This window comes from Bufo bufo, chromosome 2 (genome assembly GCF_905171765.1).
Source record: "Bufo bufo chromosome 2, aBufBuf1.1, whole genome shotgun sequence".
Taxonomy (NCBI): domain Eukaryota; kingdom Metazoa; phylum Chordata; class Amphibia; order Anura; family Bufonidae; genus Bufo; species Bufo bufo.
This window is the reverse complement of record NC_053390.1, coordinates 351,636,294-351,652,919: the sequence shown is the minus strand read 5'-3', so window position 1 is coordinate 351,652,919 and position 16,626 is coordinate 351,636,294. Positions and strand designations below refer to the sequence as shown.

At 42.7% G+C, this 16,626-nt stretch overlaps 1 protein-coding gene across 2 annotated transcripts in view; it reads left to right on the top strand.

Annotated features, from left to right (window-relative positions):
- Positions 1–16,626, top strand: part of TJP2 (tight junction protein 2) — a 173,478-nt gene that overhangs the window by 28,039 nt on the left and 128,813 nt on the right. Inside the window, exon 2 of one of the 2 annotated variants that reach the window (XM_040417094.1) lies at positions 13,700–13,820. The exons of the other annotated variant lie outside the window; for it this stretch is intronic. The gene's annotated coding sequence lies outside the window, so the exon portion shown is untranslated. The remainder of the gene's footprint in view (positions 1–13,699; positions 13,821–16,626) is intronic. 2 annotated transcript variants of the gene reach the window in all.

The window sequence follows — 16,626 nt, the reverse complement described above, 5'->3', positions numbered from 1 at the left end:
TAAGCAGAAAATCCAGTCCTAAAGTGAGTTGAGATGATGCAATGTCAATGATACATGAAAGGAGCCTTCAGTTATGTAGCATGTGTATCCTAGTCCAGCTCTACCTGTCACAGAGCTTTCATTACTCTACTGTGATCCTGCCTGAGGAGCTGGAGAGGAGATACTAGGGGAGGGGGCATGGCTTAGTGGAGTTTGAGGGCATGGCTTGGGGTGTGGCCTACGATGTCCTCCTTTTGGGGTTTAGCAAGTGGCCATCCTAGTGAGGGCTCCTGCTTAATTGTAGTTTGGGGTGCCCTTGGTGTTAACATTTTAATGGGTGCTAGCCGGCGTATGGTATAGGAGTCAGTAATCAGATTTAACTGAATAAACATCTCTCCTACTGTAGTAAAAAATTAGGGTTGTAGTACTTCCAACAGTCTCAGACCACGATTCCAACAATGTACATTGCAAATTTCCCCCCAGATGGTTTAGTATGAGTATAGGACAGGTTTTGATGCAATGTACTCCTCCACTCTTCCTCTGCAGAATCTGAGGCTGACAATAATACTTTTTTGGTAAATTACAAGTATCTCAAAAAAGTGAGTGCACCCCTCACATTTTTGAAAATATTTTAGTATATCTTTTCATGGGACAACACTGAAGATCTGACACTTTGATACACTGTTAAGTAGTCAGTGTACAGCTTGCATAACAGTGTACAGTTGTGTTCAAAATAATAGCAGTGTGTTTAAAAAAGTGAATAAAGCTCAAAATCCTTCTAATAGCTTTTATTTCCATACACACAAATGCATTGGGAACCCTGCACATTCTATTCCAAATCAAAACCTGAAGAAAAATATATCAAATTTGTGTTGTTCCTCTAAAAAAAATTGAAGAAAAGTGAATACTAGACTGTTCAAAAAAATAGCAGTGTTTGTATTCTTTACAAACTCAAACATTTACTATATAAACTGAAAAATGTTTAAAAATTTTGCTTTCCTTTGAATCACTTCAATATTTAGTTGTAGAACCACTGTTTCTGAGAACTGCTGTACATCTGTGTTGCAAGGAGTCAACCAACTTCTGGCACCTGTGAACAGGTATTCCAGCCCAGGATGATTGGACTACATTCCACAGTTCTTCTCTATTTCTTGGTTTTGCCTAAGAAACTGCATTTTTTATGTCACCCCTAAAGTTTTTATATTGGATTAAGATCCGGGGATTGGGCTGACCACTCCATAACGTCAATCTTGTTGGTCTGGAACCAAGATGTTGCACGTTTACTGGTGTGTTTGGGGCCGTTGTCTTGTTGGAACACCCATTTCAAGGGCATTTCCTCTTCAGCATAAGGCAGCATCACCGTAGGGTACTATCATTGGAGATTGTGCCTATGTGACTTGATGTCGATTGGATGAACCACTCACAATTACATTTATCTCAACAATTACAGGGGTTGTCTGAGTTATTTTTTCTTTTTTGTTCTTTCTATGTTTCTAGCTAATCAAATGTAAGGGGTTTACAATTCACTCCCTTCATCTGCAGTGGCTCATTTCTCAGATTTTACTGAGGGTCACATGACCAGTGATGTCAGCTTCTCTTCCTGCTCTGATGATGTTTCATGCACAAGCCTGAGAGAGCAGGTCTGTGTCTGTGCACGAGATGTCACTGTTCTGGCCATGCCGCTTGCACTGGCATCTGCTGCTGCTGTCTGCCCTGTGTCTCCCTCTGACTGGATTCTTCAGGAAACTTTAACCCCTTCTGCAGCGCAGACTGAGGGCTGGAGGCTTTACTGAGCAGCTGCAGGCAGTGAAGAGACACAGGATCTTCATCCTGCAGACACAGATCTGACAGGCTGGAGGAGTTCTGTAGAGTATTTCACTAGAACAGGTAGGGGAAGGATCCTGTGTGTATCAGCAGTGTCATTTTAAAGCTGGGACTTGTAGTCCTACACATACAACATGCAGCTCAGTATCCCAGCATTCAGACATTTCACTTTTATTCATTCCCTTTGCAGAGCAGCAAGAGGGGCAGTCTTTTTTGACGCCCACAAATATTCATGAGGAAAACCTCAGAGATTGTTGTTATTGCAGGTAAGCAAAGGGCCAGAAGTGAACTGGGGAAATAGAATTTGTTTTTACCTAAAACTTGCTTAGCTTAGTTATATATTGCTGACCATCAGATTACAGTTTCTACAAAAGCCATGCAAAATAGTAAATCTATAGCACAGCATCATTTTCACTTTAACAGTATACAAGCTAAGATTTTTGCAATGGTCTCAGACGTAGAGCTGGAAATTGTAGCAGACAGACCTCAAAGCCTGAGTAAAAAATAAATTAAAAAAATGGTGACAAAACAGCGATTATTTGTTACCTTGCCTCACAAAAAGTGAAATATAGTGCAACCAAAAATCATATGTACCCTAAAATAATATAAAAAAATATGCCACCTTATCCTGTAGTTTCCAAAATGGGGTAATTTTTTTGGAGTTTCTACTCTTTAAATGTGACACGGCAGCTTAAAATTATTCCAGTGAAATCTGCCTTCCAAAAACCATATGGCGCTCTTTTCCTTCTGCGCCCTACCGTGTTCCCCTACAGCAGTTTACGACCACATATAGGGAGTTTCTGTAAACCACAGAATCAGGGAAATAAGTATTGAGTTGTGTTTGGCTTTTAATCCTTGCATACCTTCAGTAAAGGCAGACCATGTGACTGCCCAGTAGTGACAGAGGGCCCAGCGCTGATGTCCTTGTTCTCTGATTCTTCTGTTCTGAGGTGAATTTTTATTTTATTTTCATGCAGCCACCACAAGGGAGAGCTCAGTGCAAAGACATTATTATACCTTTCATTGCACTGTATACACCCCTATGCAATGAGCTCCCCCTAGTGGTAGCTGCAGGCAGACAGCTTTGTGATATGTGAAGTGAAGCTGAAGAATTTATCAATGTATTGACAGTTGTTAGCTGTAAATACATGAGAAATTTGCTGTTCAGTATGAGCACCATATTTTTTAAGCACCTGTTCCATTTTCTCCTACATAGAAGTCAGATAAAGCAGGTGAGGCTGACTATTTTTATTTTATTTTTTTAATTAAAATTTCGTCTGCTTAATTGTAATGCAAGGCACCAACAAACAGACCAGTGATGAAAGCAAAAAGGTGTTTATTCACCAGAAACATAAACGTCCAGGACACTTGCTGGTAACAAGGAATAATAACAAAAACCAGGCAAGGAGATTCCAGGAATAGTCCCAACCAGTGCTGAATGATGCTGTGCACTTGGCAGTCGAGTCACTCCAGATCTTGGGTCCGCTGCAAAGGACAAAGTTCCTGGCAGTCTTCAGTCACTAGCAGTTGTGACCTATACCTGGTTGAGGGAAAATAACAGTGGGCACTGATCACCCTGAGAGACCTCCTTTTAAATGCCTGCTGACCAATCCCAGGGTGCCAAGTGTCCACTACCATAGGTGAACAAATTGCCCTGCACCTGAGTACATGGCCTAAGGCAATCACAAGTTGATTAACCCATGGCTGGCTCCCTAATCCACTTTGCTCTTGTGAGTCAGTATATTATGCGCCACTGGTCGACGAAGCGCATAAGAAGCGCGTACTCGCGACCGTGTATCCCTTTGCGAACCTGCCCTCGTGCGTACGCACGGACGCATGATTGACTCAGCGCGAGTATGCGAGCGCGTGGACCCAGATGCGGAAACGGAAGTCGCAGGAGACACCGGAGACAACCCTGGCCGCGGCGTCTTGTCACTCGCCTGGCCACTCTGTCCCCGGGACTCCGACGGTCCTCCCCTCCGATGTCCACGCGAACGCATCCCCGCAATGGTTCGCAAAGGGGTCAGCGCTGGTGCATCAGAGACACGCATAACCTGTCCCGCAACTCCACGAGGACCCCTCTTGGTTCCCCTGGAGTGCAAAGCAGGTGAGGATCTTACATTAATAAATTTTTCTTTACATTTGTCAGGGATCTGGGGCACTGTGCTTTGCATTCCACGTTGCCTGGGAGTGACTGAGACATGCGCACTGGGAAATTGGTGGGGCAAGGGGAGCTATGCTAAGGTGTATGTCACTGCATATGAGGGCCTGTTTTTTGTGGGACAAATTGTACATTCTAATGACAATATTTAATATTGCATATACAGGTAGTGTAGTATTTTTACATCTGTATACATATATATATTTTTTATTTTTAAAAACCTTTTCTTAAAATCTTTTTTATACATTTATTTTTAGTGTTCCTGATTGGGGGGTGGGGGTGGGGGCTTACCATTGTAGTCTTTGGGAGAATCAGTGCATTCCTATCAAGTCCTGCCACAGGATTTAATAGGAACTTTTCTATGGCAGGCCTCTGAGACTTCAGAAGGCCCCAGGCTACCTTAGCAACCACAACAACTCTCACAATCTTGTCATGGGAGCGCTGTTTGGTCAAAACACGGTAAATGACCACTAAGATGCTGTTTGACCATGGCATCTGAGAGGTTAAAAGAAGTTCTCTCTCATCGTGTAGAACAGCAAGCATACGGCAGCTATGGTGCCTGCTCAGCTACTGAGTGGGCGTCAACTTTAAAGACCTGACATCCGCTACATACATGTACAAGTACAATATTGATATCCTGTCCTCAGGATGGGTGGGGTACCACTACAATCAGCTGTTTGAAGAGGAACTCCAGTGAGCACTGCAGCCTCCTCACAGCATACCAGGCACAGGTCCGTACATTGTATAATGGCTGCACTTGGTTTTGTGCCCAGGACCATGTGAGCTGTTCCTAGGCTATGTGACCAATGAACGTGACGTCACTGGTCTAAAAAGAGGCCACGGCATTCACAGGAGCACTGCAGCCTTCTAAAAATTGAGGATTGGCAGGGGTACCAGGAGTTGGACCTCCACTGATATCCTGGAGATAGGTCATCAATATTCTACTTCTGGAAAACTCCCTAATGGGAATCTGTCACCACATACCTGGTGATGAACAGTGATGGCCAGTTCGCATTGTTCGCCCGCGAACACATGCGAGCTGCCATCTTTTCTTACAAGTCCGGCGAGGCACAGGTAAGTCCTTACCTGTGCCTGTGCGCGAGCCGGTCTGAAAACAAATGCGGTCACCGGGAGCAGGCAGTTCCGAGAACAGCCGCCGGGGGCCTTCATCGGGCTGTTCTCGGAACTGCCTGCTCCCGCTGACCGCATTTGTTTTCAGACCGGCTCGCGCACAGGCACAGGTAAGGACTTACCTGTGCCTCGCCGGACTTGTGAGAAAAGATGGCAGCTCGCATGTGTTCGCGGTGATGAAGCCTTCTTACATACCAGATGCACTCTGGACACTTTTATTGATAGGGCCAAGCAGTGAAGATGTACTCACCCCTGGCCCTGAAGTCTCGTGGGAGCACGTTCCGCACACAGGCTGTACGTGGATGGAGCGCCAAGCAACCTCCATTCCGTTACAGTGTGTGCACCAAATGCCCTCACGCAAGAATTCAGGGCAAGGTGTGGGTACGTCTTCACTTCCTGGCCCTGTCAGTCAAAGTGGAGGTGGTGCGGCCAGCAATGAATATGAGTTGGGCCGTGGATGCAATGATACCTCTTCTGACTAGTGTGCATCTGGTATGTAAGAGAGATTCATCACAAGTTATGTGGTGACAGATTCCAGTTAAATGAATGCTTATAGATCAATTCAATATTGTTGTACATGAGATAATACCCCTTTTATGCTGGAACATATAGAAGGATGGAAATCCGTAGTAGATCATATTGACATACAGTACAGACCAAAAGTTTGGACACACCTTCTCATTCAAAGAGTTTTCTTTATTTTCATGACTATGAAAATTGTAGATTCACACTGAAGGCATCAAAACTATGAATTAACACATGTGGAATTATATACATAACAAATAAGTGTGAAACAACTGAAAATATGTCATATTCTAGGTTCTTCAAAGTAGCCACCTTTTGCTTTGATTACTGCTTTGCACACTCTTGGCATTCAATTGATGAGCTTCAAGAGGTAGTCCCCTGAAATGGTTTTCACTTCACAGGTGTGCCCTGTCAGGTTTAATAAGTGGGATTTCTTGCCTTATAAATGGGGTTGGGACCATCAGCTGCGTTGAGGAGAAGTCAGGTGGATACACAGCTGATAGTCCTACTGAATAGACTGTTAGAATTTGTATTATGGCAAGAGAAAAGCAGCTAAGTAAAGAAAAATGAGTGGCCATCATTACTTTAAGAAATGAAGGTCAGTCAGTCAGCCGAAAAATTGGGAAAACTTTGAAAGTAAGGGCTATTTGACCATGAAGGAGAGTGATGGGGTGCTGCGCTAGATGACCTGGCCTCCACAGTCACCGGACCTGAACCCAATCGAGATGGTTTGGGGTGAGCTGGACTGCAGAGTGAAGGCAAAAGGGCCAAGTGCTAAGCATCTCTGGGAACTCCTTCAAGACTGTTGGAAGACCATTTCAGGGGACTACCTCTTGAAGCTCATCAAGAGAATGCCAAGAGTGTGCAAAGCAGTAATCAAAGCAAAAGGTGGCTACTTTGAAGAACCTAGAATATGACATATTTTCAGTTGTTTCACACTTGTTTGTTATGTATATAATTCCACATGTGTTAATTCATAGTTTTGATGCCTTCATAGTCATGAAAATAAAGAAAACTCTTTGAATGAGAAGGTGTGTCCAAACTTTTGGTCTGTACTGTATAGGAACAGGCGGTGCAGAGGCAGCAGTCCAATCTGGTCCCTGTTACCTGAGTGGGCTCCAAGTCCCTCAGCCACAAAAGGTGTTACCTCTCATATAAATGACACAAGGTGGGTGAGTAGCTGTGTCACATATTTTGCATAATGCCTAGGACCTCCAAGTCACACAGTTTATACCACGGATTCGGTTCATTTACTACATAACATTGCTATGTAGTATCAGTAAGACACCTTTGGGGATATTTATCAAACTGGTGTAAAGGAAAACTGGCTTAGTTGGCCATAGCAACCAATCAGATTTCACCTTTCATTTTCCAAAGGAGCTCTGAAAAATAAACGGTGGAATCTGATTGGTTGCTATGGGCAACTAAGTCAGTTTTCCTTTATACCAGTTTGGATGAATCTTCCCCTACTGTCTTTTTTACTACTCATTTCAGGATTTATTATTTTGGATGAGTAATCGCTATGTGTTAAGCAATCAGAATAACGCTTTGTTTTTTCCATTATACTTTACAAAAATGCAGTGTGCTCTTTTGCCAGAGACACGTTACTGACCTAAAAGATTTATCTAGGGATTAGTGAATTGGAGTTCTAGTCCGTCCATAAAGGCTTACAACATGATTGTAACTGCAGAGAATTTTCATTACGGCTTTATTCAAAGATCACTGGAATTATATAAGAGTGACGTTGCAGGCAACCATCTCAATGCATGGGTTTGATTTCTGATATATGTGTTTGGAGGGACGGACAGATTTTACTATCATGTATGGCACTGGCAATAAATGACAAGCTCACATAGCAGCTGGAAGAGGAAAGGTTATACCACCACTTCATGCAGGGCTGTGCTGGCACAGGCACCATGCGGTACAAAAAATATTTCACTATTCTAGAGGCTGCCATTGGCATCACCCCACTGAATAAAAGAGAACTTCTACCAGAGGGAAGACATGCAAACCTGTGGCAGTTTTCAGGGTAAGGCGATTGTGGCAAAATGACCCCCTTGTGTTTGCAGTTTGTATATTTTACTGTTCATTGGCCATCAAGATCCCTCACTTCTTTCTATGTCTTTATAGAATTGTGTAAGGACTAGCTACAGCATTCATTTCCTCTAACTACTGCTGTTCCTTGAGCTGTTGTAGAAGTTTTCTTACATTTTTTTTTTTAAATCCTTAGATGATTTCACACAATACCACGTTTTATGATGTAAAGACTCAGAATATGATAGCTGATAATCTACATAAGGCTACAAAGAAAAAATACTAATTGCTTTAAAAGAAGATATTTAATTCCTGTGTTTGAGATAGATAGATAGATTAGATTAGATAGATAGATAGATAGATAGATAGATATGAGATAGATGGATAGAGATAGATAGATAGATATGAGATAGATAGATAGATAGATATGAGATAGATAGATAGATAGATGGATAGAGATAGATAGATAGATAGATAGATAGATAGATAGATAGATATGAGGTAGATAGATAGAGATAGATAGATATGAGATAGATAGAGAGAGATAGATAGATATAGACAGATAGATAGGAGATAGATAGATAGATAGATAGATAGATAGATAGATAGATAGATAAATAGATAGATATGAGATAGATAGATAGATAGATATGAGATAGATAGATAGATAGATGGATAGAGATAGATAGATAGATAGATAGATAGATAGATATGAGGTAGATAGAGAGAGATAGATAGAGATAGATAGATATGAGATAGATAGAGAGAGATAGATAGATATAGACAGATAGATAGGAGATAGATAGATAGATAGATAGATAGATAGATATGAGATGGATGGATATCAGGGATCTCAAGTCTCCCGAAGGTTCATAGAGTCTCCCGCTATTAGATAGCGGCTCCCTGACACCCACATGTGAGACAATATCTCCCGGAAAGGTTTACTGATAGCAGAGCAGAGAGATAAGAGAAGTGACAGGACAGAGTTTAGATTACAGGTTGAATTAACCCTTTAGGGTCAAATTGGCTTCTCAAGGAGATATATATGTTAAAGGCATCCTTTCTTCTGTCTCATTCAGTGGCTATAGAACTATTGAGAGAGATGTATTTTTTTTAAATACATTTACACATTTAACCCTCCATTTTAATTATATTATTTACTCCAGTGTTAAATTCACCCCCCTGGATGCTTGTTTTTTTTCCTACAGTGGGGTAGATAATTACACACAGGGTTTTAAAGAATAAACTTCCTGACTCAGTCCAAGAGCCGACTCAGCAAGTGAATCGAAGCATCCGCGCATGCGCATTGCGCAACCTAAGCTTCGGTTCACTTGCTTCTTGTCAGCTCAGCGAATGAACCGATTCATGTTAAAGATCTGAACTTCCCATCTCTAGTTTACTCGCAGTAAACCTTTCCGGCAACCTGTAGCAGTGTCCCCTTCTCGGCGCGTGCGCACAGTGCAAGAAGAAGTCGATGCCAGCAGTCCGCCACGGCGCATCAGGCTGAGCCTGTGCGCACGCGCGGGATCTCAAAGCGGGAGGAGGGGGAGGGAGGGAGAGGCGTCAATGAGGAGTAGCAGGCGGCGCTGGGCACGAATGGCAGTGCGTGCGGCCAGGCACCATGCATCCACAGACCTCCCCTGCTTGGGCACCTTAATTTAGTGATTGACAGGTTAGTAAAACCTGTTTTTCAGCAGAATAAAGCCATAAATAGCTTTTATAAGGCCACCTTAGAAATCAGAATGCTGCCCTGGACATGAGCATATGTTTAGCTCACAGGGCTTATAGGTGGTGACAGAATCTCTTTAATGATATACATAAATATGATAATTTGGGGCAAGGTAATGAGCCCAGTCCTCCACACCATAGAGCAAAGTGTGCCGATACTGCATATGTTTGGAAAATGTAATAAAAAGTTCGTGAAAGAAAACCTCCCTGAAATGAGAAGTACACCTCCCTGAAATTAGTTTTTGTAGGTTGGGATGTCTGGGATATAGATAGATCGATAGATAGATAGTGCCACGTATTCCATTTATAATTAATAGAGCTCAAACTGTAGGGTTAGGATTTTTACTTTAATGTGGTCCAATGGAGGCCCCGAATGCTTCTGGAATTTCATACAGCAAAAATAGCATTGAAAATTGTGCTAGTATACCTGTCAGAAATATTTGAAATCTTAAAGGGCTGTCTCACTTCAGCAAATAACATTTATCATGTAGAGCAAGTTAAACCGGTTGTCCGGGTTCAGAGCTGAACCCGGACATACCTCCATTTTCACCCAGGCAGCCCCCCTGACTTGAGTATCGGAGCAGTTCATGCTCCGATGCTCTCCTTTGCCCTGCGCTAAATCGCGCAGGGTAAAGGCATTTTCAAGAGTTCCGGTGACGTACCGGGCTCTCCATAGGGCTACCAGGAAGCCCAGTGACGTCACCGGCACTGATGTGCGGGATTTAGCGCTGCCCTAGCCAGTAAAACGGCTAGGGCAGTGCTAAAGCCCGCCCATCAGAGCCGGTGACGTCACCGAACACACTTTCCGCCCGGCCGTGTGTTATTGAAAACACAAGAGACCTTGCCCTGCGCGATTTAGCGCAGGGCAAGGGAGTGCATCGGAGCATGAGATGCTCCGATGCTAGCCTCAAGGGGGCTGCCTGGGTGAAAATAAGGGTATGTCCGGGTTCAGCTCTGAACCCGGACAACCCCTTTAATACAAGGCACTTACTAATGTATTGTGATTCTCCATATCTCCTCCTTTGGTGGCTTGATTCATTTTTTCATTGCATTATATACTGTTTGTTTCCACTGTAGTGTGGAGCGCAAATATTCGTATTATGAATTTTTATCGCGAATATCGGCACTTCGAGAATTCGCAAATATTTAGAATATAGTGCTATATATTCGTAATGACGAATATTCGTTTTTTTAATTTTTTTTTAACACAGTACACATCAGGTGATCATCCCTCCCTTCTTCTAGCTTGTGGGCCAATGAGAAGGCTTTGTCACAGCTTAGCAACATCCCTTGCAACCAATAGAAAAGTGTCATTGCTGTGCTCTGTGTTTTGTTGTATTACATTAGACAGTTAACTTATACACTCACCTAAAGAATTATTAGGAACACCTGTTCTATTTCTCATTAATGCTATTATCTAGTCAACCAATCACATGGCAGTTGCTTCAGTGCATTTAGGGGTGTGCTCCTGGTCAAGACAATCTCCTGAACTCCAAACTGAATGTCAGAATAGGAAAGAAAGGTGATTTAAGCAATTTTGAGCGTGGCATGGTTGTTGGTGCCAGACGGGCCGGTCTGAGTATTTCACAATCTGCTCAGTTACTGGGATTTTCACGCACAACCATTTCTAGGGTTTACAAAGAATGGTGTGAAAAGGGAAAAACATCCAGTATGCGGCAGTCCTGTGGGCAAAAATGCCTTGTGGATGCTAGAGGTCAGAGGAGAATGGGCCGACTGATTCAAGCTGATAGAAGAGCAACGTTGACTGAAATAACCACTCGTTACAACCGAGGTATGCAGCAAAGCATTTGTGAAGCCACAACACGCACAACCTTGAGGCGGATGGGCTACAACAGCAGAAGACCCCACCGGGTACCACTCATCTCCACTACAAATAGGAAAAAGAGGCTACAATTTGGTGTTCCTAATAATTCTTTAGGTGAGTGTATATATAATACAGATAGTCAGTGTAGGTTAGATCTATAGTGTAGCTGATAGGTTCCAGTGCAGGGTGTTAGGCAGTGTAATAGGTTCTGCTGTCCATACATACATGCTACAGACATAGTGCTTTGATGTCACAAGTTGCACGTATCGCGAAAAATATGCGCATCATTAATTGCTGAAAATTCGCAAATATATTGGAGCACTCTATCTGCATATAAAGCTATTCTAATGTTCTGCCGTGCCAACCATTTTCTCCAGTCTCAGGAAACTTGTAGCATAATGTAGCATAAGTGACCCACGCCTGTATTTCGCGTGCATTATGCGAATATTACATTGCCGATTTTCGCAATCAAGAATATAATCTCGAATACGCGAATATATGACGAGAATTCTAAAAAATATTCGTGAAATATTGCAAATTCGAATATTGCCCCTGCCGCTCATCACTAGTTTCCAGGATTACAGCTACCACTGCAGCGCAGATACGAGGTGAAAAACCAAAAAAGGGGGTCAGTCAGCACATACAAAACCGCAGAAGCACATTGCTATGGCAGGGAACAACATTAAAAGACAGAAACATGCAATACGACAATTAACTGCAATATAGAGTACAAAATTGCATAATAATAACAAGTGCTACACTATAAGTGCGAGATACTTGGCAAATCGTTTTGTACAAAATTATTTGAGCCCGTCTGCCGAGCGTCAAGGTGATCTCTGTTAGACGGGTTCCAACGCTAAATTCTACCTGTTAGGCGCCAGGACGGCTACCATACACTTCAGGGAGTGAGGTTCCACATACCTACGATAATTTTTTCTTGTTAGGTGCCATGACGGCTACCATACACTTCAGGGAGTGTAGGTTACACAGCAGGCCCACTCTACGACATCACCGGCGCCAAATGCCTACCAAGGACTGCAGTGAGAGTCCACAAACTATCCCACTCCTGGTGCCATGGCTTCAGTGAGTGAAGGGGAGCAGGCCTGACTATGTACTAACACTAATTAAAATCAGCCTATAGGACAGACAGGGTGGTCAGGAGTGCATGACTGAGGAGGCAGCCACACCTCCAGTACAAACTGCAAAGAAAAACCAAAAAAGGGGGTCAGTCAGCACATACAAAACCGCAGAAGCACATTGCTATGGCAGGGAACAACATTAAAAGACAGAAACATGCAATGCGACAATTAACTGCAATATAGAGTACAAAATTGCAGATACGAGGTGGCTGTGCATGTGTGCCCATGTGTGCTCCCATGGTCCCGGCAGACCAGAGAGGCTAGAGCTTTTTCCGATAGTGTGCAAGCATCACCCTAGAAACGAGCAGTCACATTGGCTTGAACAGTATCGCAGATATCATGGGATCCATCTGTGTGATTGCCAGCAGCGAACATGGGACCCAGTTGCTTCCTGGTCCTGCGGTGGGAACAGAGCAGCGGCGGGACAGCGGGCAGGAGAATCTGCTAATATATTTTCAGGGGCACAGGTCCGGATGATAGGGGTTGTCAGCTCCAAGGTTGGACACCCCTTTAAGCTTCATTAATATAAAGGTTAAAGGGGCAACTTTTATGGAAAGTTGCCTGTTTGGGTACGTCCACACAGAAAAGATATCCTGCAGATCTGCATGCAGCAAATCCACAGCATTTAATATTACCAGCAAAGCAGAGGAGATTTTAAGAAATCTTATTCACACATGCTGCATAAATTAACCTGCGTGTGGATTTTAAATCTGCAGGTCAATTTATGCTGCATATTTTACAACGCAAAATCCATGGCAAATCCTCAGCAAAATCCGCAACCAATCCACATCTGTATTTCTACTGCAGAATGATAGTAAAATCAGCTCCGGAAAGTTTGTTCCCTAGTTGCCGAACCCTCTTTGAGGACTGGAAGACACTTCTCTGGCTCATCGGTTAGCACCATTAATAAGCTCAGTATTTAAGACAGGGAACATGAACATGAAAAGTAAAATGTCAAAACTGAGTTATCTTGGAACAATGGAAAAACATCTATGAATAATTGCAAATAAGAATTTTATATTGTTTTTTATGTCATAAAGAATGCATTTGTCGGAGGGGGCACAATTGTCACACTTCTATATTATTAGACCATAGCAAATTAAATGAAAAGAATGTGGGAAAATGCATTAAATTTCTGCCCCCGTTTTCTAATGTGTTGTAAACTGACCTTGATCCACCAGAATCTATTTCCCTATCAGTCCATATAAGCCAGCAATGTGCATGTTGACATCAATTTCAAACCCAGAAGTACATCTAATATGATGTTGGATCCATTAGAGTGAGGGGGTCTAATAATAACTCCACTTCCTTTTATAGTGATTTTTTTAAAAGTAGAAATTCCTTTCTTTACAGGCAAAGGAGCACTGTTTTGCCTAGTGCGTGTGAATGGTACTCTAACCCACGCTGGAACCCTCCACCAAAGAAGGTCACTGGGTTAAGGCACAGGATATTACACAGCAGAGCACTTCACCAGGTATGTCACAGCTGATAAATTGTGATGAACGTGGTGGAATAATGAAATGATGAGACCAGAGTACAAGCATACAAACCAACCAGCCACTAACCTTAAAGGGAATCTGTCACCCTGATTTTGGACCATCATCTACAGCAGCGGTCAGCAACCTTCGGCACTCCAGCTGTGGTGAAACTACAACTCCCAGCATGCTCCATTCACTTCTATGGGAGTTCTGAAAACAGCTAGGCAAGTGTGCATGCTGGGAGTCGTAGTTTTACCACAGCTGGAGTGCCGAAGGTTGCTGATCCCTGATCTACAGTAATACATGTGTCCTACTTCAGATACGGAGTCCAGATCACTGTTTTTATTTCCCCTTTTCCCCCCGGTTCCCCTGCTGTCAGCACTCAGAGCTGCACTGAAATACATAGTCCAGACTGCTGTGGTAACAGAATGGAGAGGACTCATGTGCACATATACAACAGTCCTGACAATGTATTTCAGTGTAGCACTGAGTGCTGACAGCGGGGGAAAGGGAGGGCAGCAGGAAAATAAAAGGTAGTGATTTGGACTCCATATCTGCAGTACTACTCAAGTATTACTGTAGATAATGGTCCAAGATCGAGGTCACAGGTCCCTTTAATCCGGTCTCATGATAACCTCATAACCTTCCTTTGTGCAAACCCATAGAGGACCCTATTAATATTGGTACAATATACCAACAAATAACAAGAGTCAATGGACAGGCCCTGTCACCAGCACTCAGTACGCAGACCACCTTCTATAGAGAGCAATGTCATGACAGCATTTTGGATACTTCTGAACTTGGAAAGATACAGATGACAGCAAACCAAGGGTACACAAGTAGTATTAGTAAAGGTCAGCTTACCTGAGTCTGTGGTCAGGTGAAGGCCTGAGCTAAACACCATCAACTATTTGCATCAAGATTATTTGTTAGTGGGAAACCAGACCACTAAATTAAGATCCCAAAACTAAATTAGGCCCCTAAACTTCAGATTCCTAAACTTAACCATATCCCAGACCAGCCCCTAAAATTTGTTGTACTCCAGATGAGACCTCAAAAGTAATCAGATCCCAGATCAGCACTTAATATTTATTCAGACTTAGAACCAGACTCCTAAAATTAAGAGATCCTACACGTAATCAGCTTCCAGAGTGGCCCCTAAAATAAATTCAGCCCCCAGACCAGGCAAAAAAATAAGAAAAGAATACAGTGCTACTGCTTCACTTCCAGGTGTCACTGCAGACAACACCCTGACCTTGTGTGCCAGATGATGCCGGTAGTTCAGCTTCTATTCCACAATGCATCTATGACTATGCCGGCAGGTCTGCAGAGTCTAGACAGGTGGATTCCCCTGTCCACATTCGGACCGAGGTCTTCAAGTTGAGTACTCCTGCTAAAAACCTAAAGCAGTGGTGTACTTACCATGGAGGAAGACCATGGCACTGCTATTGGGCCTGTGGTAAGCGTAGGGGGGGCACTTGACTCCTTCTGCATCCCAACATAAAGCAATGACAAATTCCTGTAGTCACCACTAAGGAAAGCTTAGTGCATAAGGATGTTTACAAATTCCATAAACTTCAATGGTAACTATGAATTTCTATACACAGAGATCCCTCAAGTGGTGTAGCTCAGTGAAGGGGAGCACCGGATTAAGAGCTGCATGGGGGAGATTTATCAATTTGTTTATGCCCTTGTCTGGTGTAAATACATTGAGAAATGGTGTTTAGACACAGCACCATATTTATAATGCATCAGTTACACTGTTTCCGACATAGAAGTTAAGGTAAAATGGGCAAAAGTCTGACCTTATTTTTTATTAAATGGGTTGTCTGGTATGTTCATGATGTATCGTCTGGATATGTTATCAATATCAGATCGCTGGGGTCCAACCCTCGACACCCCGACTTTCAGTTGTGTCCTCTTCAATGTTTACCTGTAGCGGTGTTGCAGTGTAATTACAGCTTCCTCTCCCATTGACTTGAATAGGACAAACCTCAGTAATTACACTGCACCACTGCTACAGTACACAGCATGCGGGTAACCACTGAAGAGGACGTGGCGCTCACAAAACTGCCATGGCCTCTTCAAACAGCTGATCGTGGGGGTGACAGAGGTTGGACCCCACTGATCTGATAATCTCATAATGATGACCTACCCTTATGATAGGTCATGAATATCATGAAATTGGACAACCCCTTTAACCCCTTAAGGACTCGGCCCTATTTCACCTTAAGGACTTGGCCATTTTTTGCAAATCTGACCAGTGTCACTTTAAGTGCTCATAACTTTAAAACGCTTTGACTTACCCAGGCCGTTCTGAGATTGTTTTTTCGTCACATATTGTACTTCATGACACTGCTAAAATTGGGTCAAAAAAGTTAATTTTTTTGCATAAAAAAATACAATTTTTACCGAAAATTTTGAAAAATTAGCAAATTTCAAAGTTTCAGTTTCTCTACCTCTGTAATACATAGTAATACCCCCAAAAATTGTGATGACTTTACATTCCCCATATGTCTACTTCATGTTTGCAGCATTTTGGGAATGATATTTTATTTTTTGGGGATGTTACAAGGCTTAGAAGTTTAGAAGCAAATTTTGAAATTTTCAGAAATCTTCAAAATCCCACTTTTTATGGACCAGTTCAGGTTTGAAGTCATATTGTGAGGCTTAGATAATAGAAACCTCCCAAAAATGACCCCATTCTAGAAACTACACCCCTCAAGGTATTCAAAACTGTTTTTTCAAACTTTATTAACCCTTTAGGTCTTCCACAAGAGTTAATGGCAGATGGAGAAACAA